The sequence below is a fragment of the Psammomys obesus genome, unplaced genomic scaffold (genome assembly GCF_907164565.1).
Source record: "Psammomys obesus unplaced genomic scaffold, mPsaObe1.curated_primary_1811, whole genome shotgun sequence".
NCBI lineage: Eukaryota > Metazoa > Chordata > Mammalia > Rodentia > Muridae > Psammomys > Psammomys obesus.
Window position 1 is genome coordinate 1456674 of NW_026592548.1, and position 16771 is coordinate 1473444.

The window sequence follows — 16771 nt, forward strand, 5'->3', positions numbered from 1 at the left end:
CATGAAATTTGCAGGCAAATGGTGGGACCTAGAAATGATCATCCTGAGTGAGGTGTCCCAAAAGCAGAAAGATACACATGGTATATAATCACTTATATAGACCTATAAGATAGGATAAACATCCTGAAATCTATACACTCAAAGAAGATAAACAAGAAAGAGGACCCACGGTACGATGATCAATCCTCACCTAGAAAGACATTGGATGTAGGAACATCTGCTTTGATACATTTAAAGACAGTCTTTCAGAGGCCCTCTGTAGTATTTTTAGGTTATTATTTTAAGCTTTTTATCAGCATTCTGTAAATTCTGTTGTGAATGGTAATATCTTTTTTTAAATTTTTTATTAATTACACTTTATTCATTTTGTATCCCCCCATAAGCCCCTCCCTCCTACCCTCCCGATCCCAACCTCCCTCCCCTTTCTGCATGCATGCCACTCCTCAAGTCCACTGATAGGGGAGGTTCTCCTCTTCTTTCTGATCTTAGTCTATCAGTTCTCATCAAAAGTGGCTGCATTGTCCTCTACTGTGGCCTGGTAAGGCTGCTCGCCCCTCAGGGGGAAGTGTTCAATGAGCAGGCCAATCAGATTATGTCAGAGGCAGTCCCTCTTCCCATTACTATGGAACCCACTTGGACACTGAACTGCCATGGGTTACACCTATGCAGGGGTTCCAGGTCATCTCCACGAATAGTCCTTGATTGGAGTATGAGTCTCTGGGAAGTTCCCTGTGTTCAAATTATCTTGTTCTGTTGCTCTCCTTGTGGAGTTCCCGTCCCCTCCAGCTCTTACTATTTCCCACTTCTTACATACAATTCCATTCACTCTGCCCATCAGTTGGCAATCAGGATCAGCATCTGCTTTGACAGTCTATACTGCAGAAACTTTCAGAGGCCCTCTGTGGCAGGTTTCAAGGTTGTTTCCTGTTTTCTTCTGGCTTTCAGAGGCCCTCTGTAGCACGTTCCTAGGTTGTTTCCTATTTTCTTTTTCTTCTGATGTCCATAATCTTTGCCTTTCAGGATGGGGATTGAACATTTTATTTAGGGTCCTCTCTTTTGCTTAGTTTGTTTAGATGTACAGATTTTAGTGGGCTTATTCTATATTGTATGTTTATATGAGTGAGTATATACCATGTGTGTCTTTTTGCTTCTGGGACAACTCACTCAGAATGATCCTTTCCAGGTCCCACCATTTACCTGCAAATTTCATGATTTCCTTATTTGTCCTTGCTAAGTAATACTCCATTGTATAGATGTACCACAGTTTCTGCATCCATTCTTCAGTTGAGGGGCATCTGGGTTGTTTCCAGCTTCTGGCTATTACAAATAAAGCTGCTACAAACATGGTTGAGCAAATGTCCTTTTTGTGTACTTGCGCCTCTTTTGGGTATATGCCTAGGAGTGATATGGCTGGATCTTGAGGAAGCGCTATTCCTAGTTGTCTGAGAAAGCGCCAGATTGATTTCCAGAGTGGTTGTACAAGTTTATATTCCCACCAGCAGTGGAGAAGGGTTCCCCTTTCTCCACAACCTCTCCAGCATGTGTTGTCCCTTGAGTTTTTCATCTTGGCCATTCTGATGGGTGTAAGGTGAAATCTCAGGGTTGTTTTGATTTGCATTTCCCTAATGGCTAATGAGGTTGAGCATTTTTTTAAGTGCTTCTCTGCCATTTGATATTCCTCTACAGAGAATTCTCTCTTTAGCTCTGTTCCCCATTATTTAAGTGGATTACTTGGTTTATTGCTTTTCAGCTTGTTTAGTTCTTTATATATATTGGATATGAATCCTCTGTCAGATAAAGGGTTAGTGAAGATTCTTTCCCAATCTGTAGGCATTCGTTTTGTTTTGATGACAGTGTCCTTTGCTTTACAGAAGCTTTTCAATTTCATGAGGTCCCATTTATTGATTGTTGCTCTTAGAGCCTGTGCTGTTGGTGTTCTGTTCAGGAAGTTTTCTCCTGTACCAATGAGTTCTAGGGTATTCCCCACTTTTTTTTTCTAGCCGATTTAATGTGTCTGGTTTTATGTTGAGGTCTTTGATCCACTTGGACTTCAGTTTTGTGCAAGGTGATAAATATGGATCTATTTTCATTTTTCTACATGTAGACATCCAGTTGGACCAGCACCATTTGTTGAAGATGCTATCTTTTTTCCATTGTATGGTTTTGGCATCTTTGTCAAAAATCAGGTGTCCACAAGTGTGTCGGTTTATTTCTGGGTCTTCTGTTCGATTCCATTGATCCACCATTCTGTTTCTATACCAGTACCATGCAGTTTTTATAACTGTTGCTCTATAGTACAGCTTGAGATCACAGATGGAGATACCTGCAGAAGATCTTTTATTGTAGAGGATTGTTTTAGCAATTCTCGGTTTCTTGTTATTCCATACGAAGTTGAGAATTTTTCTTTCCAGGTCTGTAAAGAATTGTGTTGGCAATTTGATGGGAATTGCATTAAATCTGTAGATTGCTTTTGGTAAGATGGCCATTTTTACTATGTTAATCCTGCCAAGCCATGAGCATGGGAGATCTTTCCATCTTCTCATATATTCCTCTAATTCTTTCTTCAGAGACTTGAAATTTTTTTCATACAAGTCTTTGACTTGCTTGGTTAGGGTTACACCAAGGTACTTTATGTCATTTGTGGCTATTGTGAATAGTGTTGTTTCTCTAATTTCTTTCTCAGCCCTTTTTTCTTTTGTATACAGGAGTGCTACTGATTTTTTTGAGTTAATTTTGTATGCGGCCACTTTGCTGAAGGTGTTTATCAGGTGTAGGAGTTCCCTGGTAGAGTTTTTGGGGTCACTCATATATACTATCATATCATCTGCAAATAGTGATAATTTGACTTCTTCCTTTCCCATCTGTATCCCCTTGATCACCTTCAACTGTCTTATTGCTCTAGCAAGGACTTCTAGCACTATGTTGAAGAGATATGGAGAGAGTGGGCAGCCTTGTCTTGTCCCTGATTTCAGTGGGATTGATTTAAGTTTCTCTCCGTTCAGTTTGATGTTGGCTATAGGCTTGTTGTATATCGCCTTTACTATGTTTAGATATGTGCCTTGTATCCCTGAACTCTCCAGTACTTTAAACGTGAATGGATGTTGGATTTTGTCACATGCTTTTTCAGCATCTAGGGAGATTATCATGTGTTTTTTTTTTCTTTCAGTTAGTTAATATGGTGGATCACATTGATGGATTTCCGTATATTGAACCACCCCTGCATACCTGGGATGAAGCCTACTTGGTCATAGTGGATAATATCTTTGATGTGTTCTTGGATCCGGTTTGCAAGTATTTTGTTAAGTATTTTTGCATCAATGTTCATAAGGGAGATTGGCCTGAAATTCTCTTTCTTTGTTGAGTCTTTGTGAGGTTTAGGTACCAAGGTGATTGGGGCTTCATACAATGAGTTTGGTAATGTTCCTTCTATTTCTATTTTGTGGAATAATTTGAAGAGAATTGGAGTTAGCTCTTCTTTGAAGGTCTGGTAGAATTCTTCTCTGAAGCCATCTGGTCCTGGGCTTTTTTTGGATGGGAGACTTGATGAATGCTTCTAGTTCTTTGGGGGATATAGGACTATTTAATTGATTTACCTGGCCATGATTCAGCTTTGGTAAGTCAAATCGATCAAGAAAATTGTCCATTTCATTTAGATTTTCAAATTTTGTGGCATATAGACTTTTGAAGTCAGTCCTAATGATTGTTTGGATTTCCTCAGTGTCTGTAGTTATGTCCCCCTTTTCATTTCTGATTTTGTTGATTTGGGTGGTGTCTCTCTGCCTTTTAGTTAGCTTGGCTAAGTGTTTGTCGATCTTGTTGATTATCTCAAGGAACTAGCTCTTGGTTTCATTGATTCTTTGAATTGTTTTATTTGTTTCTAATTGATTGATTTCAGCCCTCAGTTTGATTATTTCCAGCCATCTACTCCTTTTTGGTGTGTCTGCTTCTTCTTTTTCTAGGGTTTTTAAGTGGGCCATTAAGTTGCTTGAATGAGCTGTCTCGAATTTCTTCTTGAAGGCACTTAGTGCTATGAACTTTCCTCTTAGCACTGCTTTCATTGTGTCCCACAAGTTTGGGTATGTTGTCTCTTCATTTTCATTGCGTTCTAGAAAGTCTTTAATTTATTTCTTTATTTCTTTCATGACCCAGCTGTCATTTAGTAACAAGTTGTTCAGTTTCCGTGTGTGTAGGCTTTTTGCTATTTCTGTTGTTGTTGAAGTCCAGCTTTATTCCATGGTGATCAGACAGGATACAAGGGATTATTTCAGTCTTCCTGTATCTGTTGAGGCTTGCTTTGTGACTAATTATATCGTCTGTTTTGGAAAGGTTCCATGAGGTGATGAGAAGAAGGTAAATTCTTTTGTGTTTGGGTGTAAAGTTCTGTAGATATCTGTGAGGTCCATTTGATTCATGACCTCTGTCAGAGATATTGTTTCTTTGTTTAATTTCTGTTTTGTTGTCCTGTCCTTTGTTGAGAGTGGGGTGTTGAAGTCTCCCACTATTAATGTGTGGGGAACTATATGTGGTTTAAATTGTATCAATCTTTCTTTAACAAATGTAGGTGCTCTTGTATTTGGGGCATAGATGTTCAGGATTGTGATGTCTTCCTGGTGGAATTTTCACTTGATGCCTATGAAGTGTCCTTTCTCATCTCTTTTTATTAATTTTGGTTGAAAGTCTATTTTTTCAGATATTAGAATGGCTGCTCCTGCTTGTTTCTTGGGTCTATTTTCTTGGAAAGTCGTCTTCCAACCATTTACCCTCAGGTAATGTCTATCTTTGTGTCTTAGGTGTGTTTCTTGTATGCAACAGATTGCTGGGTTTTGTTTACGTATCCATTCTGTTAATCTGTGTCTTTTTACTGGAGAGTTGAGTCCATTGATGTTGAGAGAGATTAATGACCAGTGGCTGTTAAATCCTTTCATTTTGATGTTGTCTGTGGTCATAAGGTTGTGTGCTTGGTTGCTTTTTGTTTTGCTGTAGGAAGGTTAATTATTTCCTGTGTTTTCTTGACAGAAGCTAATTTTCTTGGGTTGTATTTTCCCTTCCAGTGTCTTCTGTACTGCTGGATTTGTGTGTAGGTATTGTTGAAATTTATTTTTGTCATTGAATATCTTGTTTTCTCCGTCTATGAGGACTGAGAGTTTTGCAGGGTATAGTAGCCTGGGTTGACATCTGTGTTCTCTTAGGGTCTGCATGATATCTGTCCAGGCCCTTCTGGCTTTCATAGTTTCTGTTGAAAAGTCAGGTGTGATTCTAATGGGTTTGCCATTATATGTTACTTGGCCTTTTTCCCTTGCAGCTTTTAGTATTTTTTCTTTGTTCTGTATACTTACTGTTTTGATGATTATGTGGTGGGAGGATTTTCTTTTCTGGTCAAATTTGTTGGGTGTTCTGTAGGCCTCATGTATCATTATTGGCTTCTCCTTTAACTTGGGGAAATTTTCTTCAATGATTTTTTGAAAATATTTTCTGGGCCTTGGAGAAGGGAGTCTTCTTTTTCCTCTATTCCTATTATTCTTAGATTTTGTCTTTTCATATTGTCTTAGATTTCTTGGATGGTCTGTGTCAGGAATTTTTTGGATTTAACATTTTCTTTGACAGATACGTCGATTTCTTCCATTGTATCTTCTACACCTGAGATTCTTTCTTCCATTTCTTGTACTCTGTTGGTTATGCTTACCTCTGTAGTTCCTGTTTTCTTCCCTAAATTCTTCCTCTCCATTATTTCCTCCATTTGTGTTTTCTTTAATTTTTCTAGTTCTATCTTCAGGTCTTGAGTTGTTTTGTTTACTTCCTTCACCTGTCTGCTTGTATTTTCCTCTTTTTCTTTTAGTTTCTTCAACTCTGTCTCTTTTATTTCTTTCAGTGATTTAATTATTTCTTCTCTGAAGGCCACAAGCTGTTTGGCTGCATCTTCCCGTAATTCTTCACGGATGGCCCTAATCTGCTTGTCTTTATCTTCCTCCATTTCTTTACGGATAGCCATGATCTGTTTGGTGTTATCTTCCTCTAATTCTTTACCTATTTTATTTGTTTCCTCTATTATCCTCTTCATCAACATAGATGTAAGGTCATCTTCTTGATTTTCTATTATGCTGCATTGTTCAGGGCTGTTAGCCTCTGTATGGCTGGGTTCTGGAGATTCCATATTGCTCTGTCTTTTGTTGGTTGAGCCTTTAAGCTGACCTCTACCCATTGGGCTGATTTAGGTGTTGGCTGTTAGTTTCTGTGCTTCCTGGAGTCCTGAGGTAGGGAGTATCCCCTTGGCCAGAAGATGATTTTTCCTGAAGGAGTCCTTCTCTGCTTTTTGGTTATGGTCACTGTATGGCCAGTGTTTCTCAGGAGTTGCCACTGCTCACCTCAGGTTTATAGCCCTGAGTAGTAGCTGTGGTCTATGTTAGGCAGGGGGGGATCTCCTCTTACCCGTAGAATTTCTCAAGACAGCTGCCCCACTGCTGGGTTTCTTGTTATAAATTTAGTGTGCTGCTGCTCACTAAATTTCCATGTACAGTCCTCTTGAAGAGACTGCTGATTCCCTAGCTGTGGGGTTTTCTCCCAACAGGGAAACTCAGTCTGTTACCCTGGGGCATACAGTTCTGTCCGGGAAAGTGGCAGGTGCACTCAGCAAGTCTCTGGGCCAGAGGCTGATTGCCCTGCTCTGGACCTGGAGACTGTGCACCTAGGTTGAGTTGGCGCTTGGAGGCACTGGTCTGGTCTGGAGGCTGGGTGCCTCACTCTGGACCAGAAGCTGTGTGTCTGTGTCTGGGATGGCGGCTGCAGGCACTGCTCTGGTCCAGACGCTGTGGGTGCAGCCCTCTTGAAGGACCAAGGATTCCCACAGTTTTGACAGTCTAGCTAGGGATAACTGGTTGATCCTTGGCACAGTATTTTAGGGCTGCTGTAATGGCTCTCTGGCTTTTGTAGGTCTAAGGATGCAGCTATGTGTCCCAGTGCCCTAGGGGAACTCAATAATGTTGGCAGAGCACAGCGCTCCTGCCTGCACTAGAGTCTGATCAGCATCCCCTGGGCGGTGCAGCCTTGCTAGGCAACAGAGGAAGACAAAGCCACCAGTCCTCATTAGACCTGATAGTCTAGGCTCAAATAGAAGGGGAGGAGGACCTCCCTTATCAGTGGACTAGGGGAGGGGCATAGGGTGAGAAGAGGGAGGGAGGGTAGGATTGGGCAGAGACAAGGGAGGGGCCACAGCTGGGATACAAATTGAATACATTGTAATAAATGATAATAATAATAAAAAGTAAAAAAAACAGCAACTGTGAGCCATGCTCTACACCCTTCCCTATGCACTTCATGTGTGGGACAACAGCCCTTGCAGCATTCCCAGGTGCTTGAGGGTATCAGGTACCCCAAATTCACCTCTCAGATTACAGTCAAACCTGCATTCCCAGAGGCTTGGGGCCATTAGAGACCACAGCTCCATTTTCTGACCCACAACTTAGCCTGAATACCTAAGGACTGAAAATACCAGAGGCAACAAAATAGCTAAAGGCCAGCATAAGAACAAAAAGAATAAGAGCCAGGGCAATATGGCAACACCAGAAAGCAAATATTGTGCTATAGCACACCCAGGATATCTTAACACAGCCAAAGCACAAGAAAATGACCTTAAATTCAATCTTATGAAGATGGTAGAGGTCTTTAAAGAGGAAATAAATAAATCCCTTAAAGAAATACAGAAAAACATACCTAAACAAGTGAAGGTAATGAATAAAACTGTCCAAGACCTAAGAATTGAAGTAGAAGCAATAAAGAAAGCACAAGATGAGGGAATCCTGGATAGGGGAACCCTAAGGAAAAGAACAGCAACAATACAACAGATACAAGCCTTACCAACAGAATTCAAGAGATGGAAGAGAGAATCTCAGGAGGAGAAGATATGATAGAAGAAATTGCTATATCAGTCAAGGAAAATGTAAACCCTAAAAAATTCTCTGACACAAAACATCCAGGAAATCTGAGATATTATGAAAATACCTAATCTATGTATGATATGAATAGAAGAAGGTGAAGAGTCTCAGCTTCAAGGGCCAGAAAATGTTTTTAACAAGATCACAGAAAAAAAAATCCAACCTAAAGAAAGAGATGACTATAAAAATACAATAACCATATAGAATACAAATCAGATTGGACCAGAAAAGAAAATCCTCCCTCCACATAATAATCAAAACAAATCAAAATAAAAATAAAGAAAACTCATATTATTAGGCTTCTTTCTTGACAGATTGCCTACAAACCTCTACACAGAGAGTGTACAAGTGTGAGGAAAGCGTTATTGCTATCATTTTACAGTCCCAAACCAGTGGGACTAAAGTTAACAATATCTCTGTGACAGAAATACAAAAATGAAACATTTATTAACACTGTGTTGCTTTATCTATAATTGTGCCACTGAAAAAAAATCAAAATGTGAATTTTATTTACATTTGTAACTGAAATTGCCCATTTAACTTGTGGTAAACTGCTAGACATAATAGAGTAGCTGAACAATTAGCATTCTGAAATATAAAAAATTAGAGTACATTTTCCTGTTTTGATGAAAAAATATGCAGAAGGAGAGATTTTAATTTGAGATAGGAGCTGCACCATCTTGGCTCACCTAAGTTAAATGTTCCTGTGACCCCAATCAGGATGCCTGGCACTGATGCTTAGGAGCTTGACAGAGATACTAGCAATGCAGTGCACTAAATTTCTGAAGACCTCTTCTCTGGGCAACATTTAAACTAAAATAAATACAACCCATAATATATAAAACTTTCACTTTGCCAGTGTTCCAGCAATAATCAGCTAAATTCTATTTATACTTGGTCAAAAACTTGCACCAAAGCTAAACTTTTGTGTGTGTGTGAAGATAAATTCAGGCAAATTCTAACTATTTATTTTAACATTTTCTGTCTCATCAAAATACTATACTTTACTCAAGGTTAAAAAACAGAACATAATAACAGTATCTCTGAATGGTGGTTGACAGGAGCTACAGAGGAGTACGCACTAGTGTTACACCACAGTTCTGATTGTGTCTTTAATAGTATTTCTTAGATTTTGGTGACTTCATGTAGTTCAATATTCTTTAAATTATCTTTATGGCCTCATAGCTCTAAATTCAATGTGTACCTAATTAATTATCTGCCTTTAAAAAATGTGTCCATCTGTCACCAAAGCTGGTTCTAAGTTCCATTCCAAGCTTTTTGTTTATCTGTAACTTTCAAGCATCCTTTTGCTTGGTGCTTGTTGAAATTTTTACATTTCTCTACTTGCTCATCCTCACATGGTTTAGTGTTTAATCACCTTTCAGTCAGATCATTGCAACCCTTTCTTGTTTCCCACTACACACACCCCCAAATTAACTTTTGTAAAATGCCAGGATCTACACACCACATTTTTATATGTGTACCTGTAGTGCTAGGATCCTGTGGAACTTGTATTCAACTTGCTTGAAAAACAGGAGAGATGGTCCTTCCTTGGTAACATGTATGCTTTAAGCTAAATAAATTTCCTATGAATTACCTTAGTGGCTAATCTTAATGACTCAATTTGACACATACCCACACCCACTCACACATACCCACCCACCCACCCACCCACACACACACACACACAAGACCATTACAATTATGGTTATGCTGAGTTTGGACTTGAACAACATAGAACAGTTCCATGTATCTAATACTGATTTGTTGGAATATTTTGTTGTTTTTAATTTCTTATGTGTGGATGTGTGCTTGCTTGTCTGAATATGCATCATGTGAGTGTGAGTACATTGTCCACAGAGGCCAGAAGAGAGAACTGGATCTTCTGAAACTGGAGTTATAGGCAATTATGAGTGGCACAACATGGTTTCAAGAATACAGCTGAGGATACCACAAGGATATTTGCTATATTCATAGCAGCTTTATTCATAATAACAAGAAATTGGAAACAAACCAGATGTCCATCACCTGAAAAATAAATAAATAAAATGTGCTACATTTACACAATGGAATAGTACTCATGTTGGTATAATGTTATTTTAAAATGTTATACACTTTACCCTTGTTCATTCAAATGCTGATTTCTCTTCCCCCTACCCCCCCATTTCAATCTGGATATTGCATTGTGATACTCATTCTAATCATCCTGTCTCAACTCTTGTGTAAACAGTCCAGAATAAAGCAACTAGACACAGTGTTGAGCTGGGAGGAGCCAGAGAACAGGAAAGAGGGGTGGAGCTAGAGGGCAGGAAATGAGTGGAAGGAGAAGGGGCGAGAGCATAGCTTGGAGAGAGAGCTGGAGGACAGATCTTGGAACTACGTGGAGAGATGGACTCGACCTAAGATATCACTAAAAGCAAGTATAATGTGGGAAATCTAAATGTTAGGAAACTATGAGGGCATGGAGATTTAGGAGGGCATAATTATTGCCCAGTATTGTGTTCTAGGTTAACTAAATAAACCCAGTCTCTGTGTGGTGATTTGGATACACAGCTGCTTAGGTTTAACAGCAGCATTACCAGAAGATATATCAATAGTAAATATTAATCACTGCCTACAACATACTCAGCTATTAAAAACAAGGGCATCGTTAAATTTGCAGGAAAACGGAGAGAAAGAAAATGATCACCCTGAGTGAGGTAACTCAAGCACATAAAGACATTCATGGTATGTACTTATAAGCAGATATTGGTCAAAATGTACATGCTACAAGCCAGAGACCCAAAAAAGCTAATTACAAGAAGAACCCAAGGGAGGATGCTTGAATTTCAGAAAGGAAATAAAATAGGCATTAGAAGTGGATAGAGGGAGGGAACTGGGTAGGAGTGGGAATGGGAATGGAGCAAGGGTAGGAATTGAGAGTAGAGAGAGATAGGAAGAGAGGACCAGGTGAGAGAACAAAAATCAGAGGAGGTAGGAAGAATCTCTGGAATTTTCCAGAGATGTGGGATATGGGAGGCCCCAGGAAGTCTATGGAGGCCGCCCTAGCTGAGACTCGTATCAGTGGGGGATATGGAGCCTAAAGTGGCCACTTTCTGTAGCTAGGCAGGACTTCCAGTGGGGGAATAAGGACACCAACCCACCCACAAAACCTTTGACACAAAATTTGTCCTGCCTACAAGATGTACAGGGACAAAGACAGAGCAAAGATAGAGGGAATGGCCAACAAAAGACTGGTAATACTTGAGACCCATCCCACCAATGGTAGAGAACCCATCCCTGACCCCATTAATATTACTTTGTTATGCTTATAGACAAGAGCCTAGCATAACTCCTCTTTGAGGCTTCACCCAACAGCTGATGGAAATAGATTCAGAGATACACAGCTAAACATTAGATGGAGCTTGGAGAGTCATATGGAAGAGTTGGCAGAAGGATAGAAGAAGCTGGAGATGTCAAGGATTCCACAAAGAGACCTACAGGGTCAACCTACCTGAGCCCATGGGAGCAAACAGAGACTGAACCATCAACCAAAGAGCATGCATGGACTGATCCTAGGCCCACTGCACATATGTAGTAGAGGCACAGCTCGGTCTTCATGTGGATCCTCTAGTCACTGGAGCAGGGTCCCTGATCCTGGGGCCTGCCTTTGGATACCATTCCTCGAACTGGTTTGCCTTGTCTTGCTTCAGTGGGAAAGGATGTGCCTCCTTCTTCAGTGACTTAATGTGCCAAGGCAGATTGATTCCCATAGAGGCTCTCCCCTTCTCTGCAGAGGAGAGGAAAAAATGGGGGAAGGGTGTTTGTGGGAAGGGGCTGGGAGGGGGTGGGTCTGCAATCAGGATATAAAGTGAATAAATGAATAAAAATTTAAAAAGAGTAGCAAGTGATGTTACCACTGAGACATCTCTTCAGACCCCCACTGATGATAACTCTTAGGCTGTATATTTTCATGCTCTCTCTGATTTACAAACATATTTTCTTTTTTAAATATTATTTTTATTTTTACTAATTACAGTTTATTCACTTTGTATCCCACCTTTAGCTCCCTCCCTTTTGTCCTCCCAATCCCACCCTCCCTCCCTCTTTTCCACCCATGCCCCTCCCCCAGTCCACTGATAGAGGAAGTCCTCCTTCCCTTCCCTCTGATCCTAGTCTATCAGTTCTCATCAGGAGTGGCTGCATTGTCTTCCTCTGTAGCCTGGTAAGAGTGCACCCCCTGAGGGGGAGGTGATCAAAGAGTAGGCCAATTAGTTCATGTCAGAGTCAGTCCCTGTTCACTGTCAGCACTATTTCTTAAATACATCCTACCTCTCATGGATATAGCATATATAATTATACTGGATAGCAATAGAGTAAATATGTGAGCTCTGAGAGAAAGCATTGTAGAATTTGCAAAACGAGTACAATACACAATCACTATAACAACATATACTTTCTGTTCTGCACCATCTCGAATCCTTTTTTCTTCTTCCCCTCAACTAAATGTCAAAAAAGGAAGCAGTTTTAGGTTCAGAACAAAAGATTGTCAATAATAAAGTCTGGGCTACTCTAGAAATGTTATATGGAAAACATTAGGAGGCAAAACTTGAGAAAAAAGATCTTTCTATTTCAACCTCCCTGTATGGAAATAACTACCTGGCTCCTGCCTAGAAATGGGCTACTAACTATCATTCAGAAAGCAAAGGGATTTATTTGGATATTGGGATAAGAACATGAACAAACACAACTTTTATTCTGCATGTTTTCAAGTATGTGAGATTTTGAACTTGAGCTTTATCCTGCCAACTATGCAAATGGGCTTATAATAACTATAGTTTCTCTGTCATTGGTAGTAACAACACCCAAATACAGTTTAGTGCATGCCAGGGTGTATGAGTACTTAAACACATTTTTTTTTCATTTTATCGTTTTATGGCATTGCTGGGATGTTCTGTAATGATCAAAGAGAGAAAATTTGGGCTTACTAAATGAGATTAAGATTACTGGAGCAAAACACTGCAAGTAGATAATTCAAATGTGGAACTATAATATTCTGGTGTGTGAGTTTTACCTCAACATGACTATATCAGAGTAAATGACTGCAGATATATAATTCATATCACATACTAAGTATTTATCAGCATTTCACTCTCACTTCTGTATTTGTGATGTTAGAAAATGGAAAATAAAACCTTGTTAATAATTTTTATTGCAGACTCATACATCAAATCTATCAAAATTTAAATTTATTTTACTGTCTTAAAATGTAGCACACAAATACAAGATTAGTCACAGAAAACCTTGTGGAGAAAGTATACAGATAAGTAACCTTGAAAATGTTTTTTTCCTGGCCAGGGAAAGTGAACACAATGGACTTGGCATAGGGTTGTGAGATAAAAAGATATTTTAAAAGAAATTATTTGTGTAATTTTTCTTTGATTACAGGAAGGGTTTGTTAGGATGTTCTTCATTTTCCAATAAAATCAAGTATTTTATTTCCCTATTGAAAAAGTCTGTGTGTTGTAATGCCCTATTTTATATTCACAAGCCTGATTCCTGAGAACACTTTAACTGTGGACATCCAATAATTCATTAAAATCCTTATTTACATGTATCCAACACAGTGCAGTTGCTGCTTTTTAAGACTGTCCATTAAAAACTGCTGTGGAGGCAAAGACCAAATATATCTGGGCACAGGGTCTTTTCTGAGACTGACATTCAACCAAGGACCATGTATGGATATAACCTAGAACCTCTGCTCAGATGTAGCCTGTGGTAGTTCAATAACCAATTGGTTTCCCATAGTGAGGGGAACAAGGACTATTTCTAACAGGAACTCAATGACTGGCTCTTTGGCCTCCCCAGCCCCCAAGGGAGGAGCAGTCCTGTTAGGCCACAGAGGAGAGCTTTGCAGCCAGTCCTGAAGATACCTGATAAAATGGGATCAGATGAATGGGGAGGAGGTCCCCCCTATCAGTGGACTTGGAAAGGGGCACGGTGGAGATGAGGGAGGGAGGGACTGGGAGGGAATGAGGGATCAGGACAAGGCTGGGATACAGAGTTAATAAAATGTAACTGATAAGAAAAAAATAAAATTAAAAAAAAACTGCTGTGGAGGAATCAGAGGCAAATGTTCTCCTGCTTCACGTGACATATACAGTACAACCAAAGTAAAAAAAAAAATTCTCAGCATCTGTTTTGATACCCTGCTGGATAAAGTCTTTTAGAGGTCCTCTGTGGTACACCCCTATCAGGTTCCCTGTTTTCTCCCTCTTCCGATGTCCTTCTCTTTGCCTTTCTGAATGAAGATTGACCATCTTACACAGAGTCCTTCTTCTTGATTAGCTTCTTTAGATGTACAGATTTTAGTATGCTTATCCTATACTATATGTCTAATATCCACTTATAAGTGAGTATATACTATATGTGTCTTTCTGCTTCTGGATTATCTTACTCAGGATGATCTTTTCTAGATCCATTTGCCTCAAATTTCATGATTTCTTTGTTTTTAATTGCTGAGTAGTATTCCATTGTGTAAATGAACCACAATTTCTGTATCCATTCCTCAACTGATGTATATCTGGGTTGTTTCCAGCTTCTTGCTATTACAAATAAAGCTGCTATATATAGTTGAGCAAATGTCCTTGTATGAATACTTGAGCATATTTTGGATATACGCCTAGGAGTGGTATAGCTGGATCTTGAGGTAGCATATTTCCTAATTGTCTGAGATAGAGCCAGATTGATTTCCAAAGTGGTTGTACAAGTTTACATTCCCACCAGCAATGGGGTAGGGTTCCTCTTTCTCGGCATTCTCTTTAGCATGTGTTGTCACATGAGTTTTTGATCGGTCTTATCCATTCTGATGGGTGTAAGGTGAAATCTCAGCCCAGCAGGGTATCAAAACATATGCTGAGATGCATACTTTGGGTAAAGTGCAGGGAATCTTATGAAAGAAGAGGGCCGGAGTGCAATAAGCCCAGAGAGCAATGACAGCTGGGTAAAGGAAGAAATAAAGAAAGAAATTAAAGACTTCCTAGAACTCAATGAAAATGAAGGCACAACATACCCAAATTTATGGGACACATTGAAAGTAGTGCTCAGAGGAAAATTTATAGCACTAAGTGCCTTCAAGAAGAAATTTGTAACATCACATATAAGTAACTTAATGATCTTACTGAAAACCCTAGAAAAAAAAGAAGCAAATACGCACAATAGGAGCAGACGGCTGGAAATATTCAAACTCAGGGCTGAAATCAATCAATTAGAAACAAATAAAACTATTCAAAGAATCAATGAAACAAAAAGCTGGTTCTTTGAGAAAATCAACAAGATAGACAAACACTTAGCCAAGCTAACTAAAAAGCAGAGAGAATCTATACAAATCAGCAAAATCAGAAATGAAAAGGGAGACATAACTATAGACACTGAAGAAATTCAAACAATCATTAGGTCATACTACAAAAGCCTATATGCCACAAAATTTGAAAATCTAATTGAAATGGATAATTTTCTTGATAGATTCCATCGACCAACATTAAGTCAAGATCAGGTGGAAAGACTGAATAGCCCTATATCCCCCAAGGTAATTGAAGCAGTCATTAACAGTCTCCCCTCCAAAAAAAGCCCTGGGCCTGATGGTTTCAGTGCAGAATTCTACCAGACCTTCAAAGAAGTGCTAATACCAATTTTCCTTAAACTATTCCACAAAATAGAAACAGAAGGAACATTACCAAACTCATTCTATGAAGCGACAGTCACCTTGATACCCAAACCACACAAAGACCCAACAAAAAAAGAGAACTTCAGACCTATCTCTCTTATGAATATTGATGCAAAAATACTCAATAAAATACTTGCAAACTGAATCCAAGAACACATCAAAGATATCATCCACCACGACCAACTAGGCTTCATCCCGGGCACTCCAATGGTTCAACATACGGAAATCCATCAATGTAATCCACCACATAAACAAACTGAAGGAAAAAAACCACTTGACCATCTCTTTAGATGCTGAAAAAGCATTTGACAAAGTCCAACACACATTCATGTTTAAAGTCTTGGAGAGATCAGGAATACAAGGCACATATCTAAGCATAGTAAAGGCAATATACAGCAAGTCTACAGCCAACATCAAACTCAATGGAGAGAAATTTAAATCAATCCCACTGAAACTGAAAGATCTTCCGTCTCAGAGAGACCCCCTCCCAAGGAACAACGAGTCCATTCGGATGCAAACAGCAAGAGGCTTTTATTTTGATACACGGGTACCCGGGGTGAAAGTCACTCGAAAGGACTTTGCGCGCCCCCTAGATGGGAAGCTGGGGTTTTTATAGGGTTTTAGAGAAGAAGCACTGGTATAGAAGTGAGAAGCATGGTTACAGGGGGCTGATTGGTACGTTTACATGAGACCACGGTTTGCTTCAAAGTTTGGCAGGGACACCAAGATTGACCACCCCTTAACGTGGCCACCTGTTATTTTGTTTTTCCCTATCTCAGCTGGAACAACCTCTGTCAGATATCCCATGAGGGTAGTCACAACAAGTTGTTTTTAACTCAAAAGGGGCAGCCTGACCACAGATATCCCAAGTGGGTGACACAGCTAGGTTTCTCAGTAATTTTCCAGTTTCTCATCTGGCCTTCAGAGTTTTACAAAACAGTGGTGTCTCACAAAATGGTGTTAGCTATGTTTAACTTAGGGTGAGGCAGGGGTCTTTCAAAACCAGGGACAAGACAAGGCTGCCCACTCTCTCCATATCTCTTCAACATAGTACTTGAAGTCCTAGGCAGAGCAATAAGAAAACTAAAGGAGATCAAGGGGATACAAATTGGAAAGGAAGAGCTCAAAGTGTCACTAT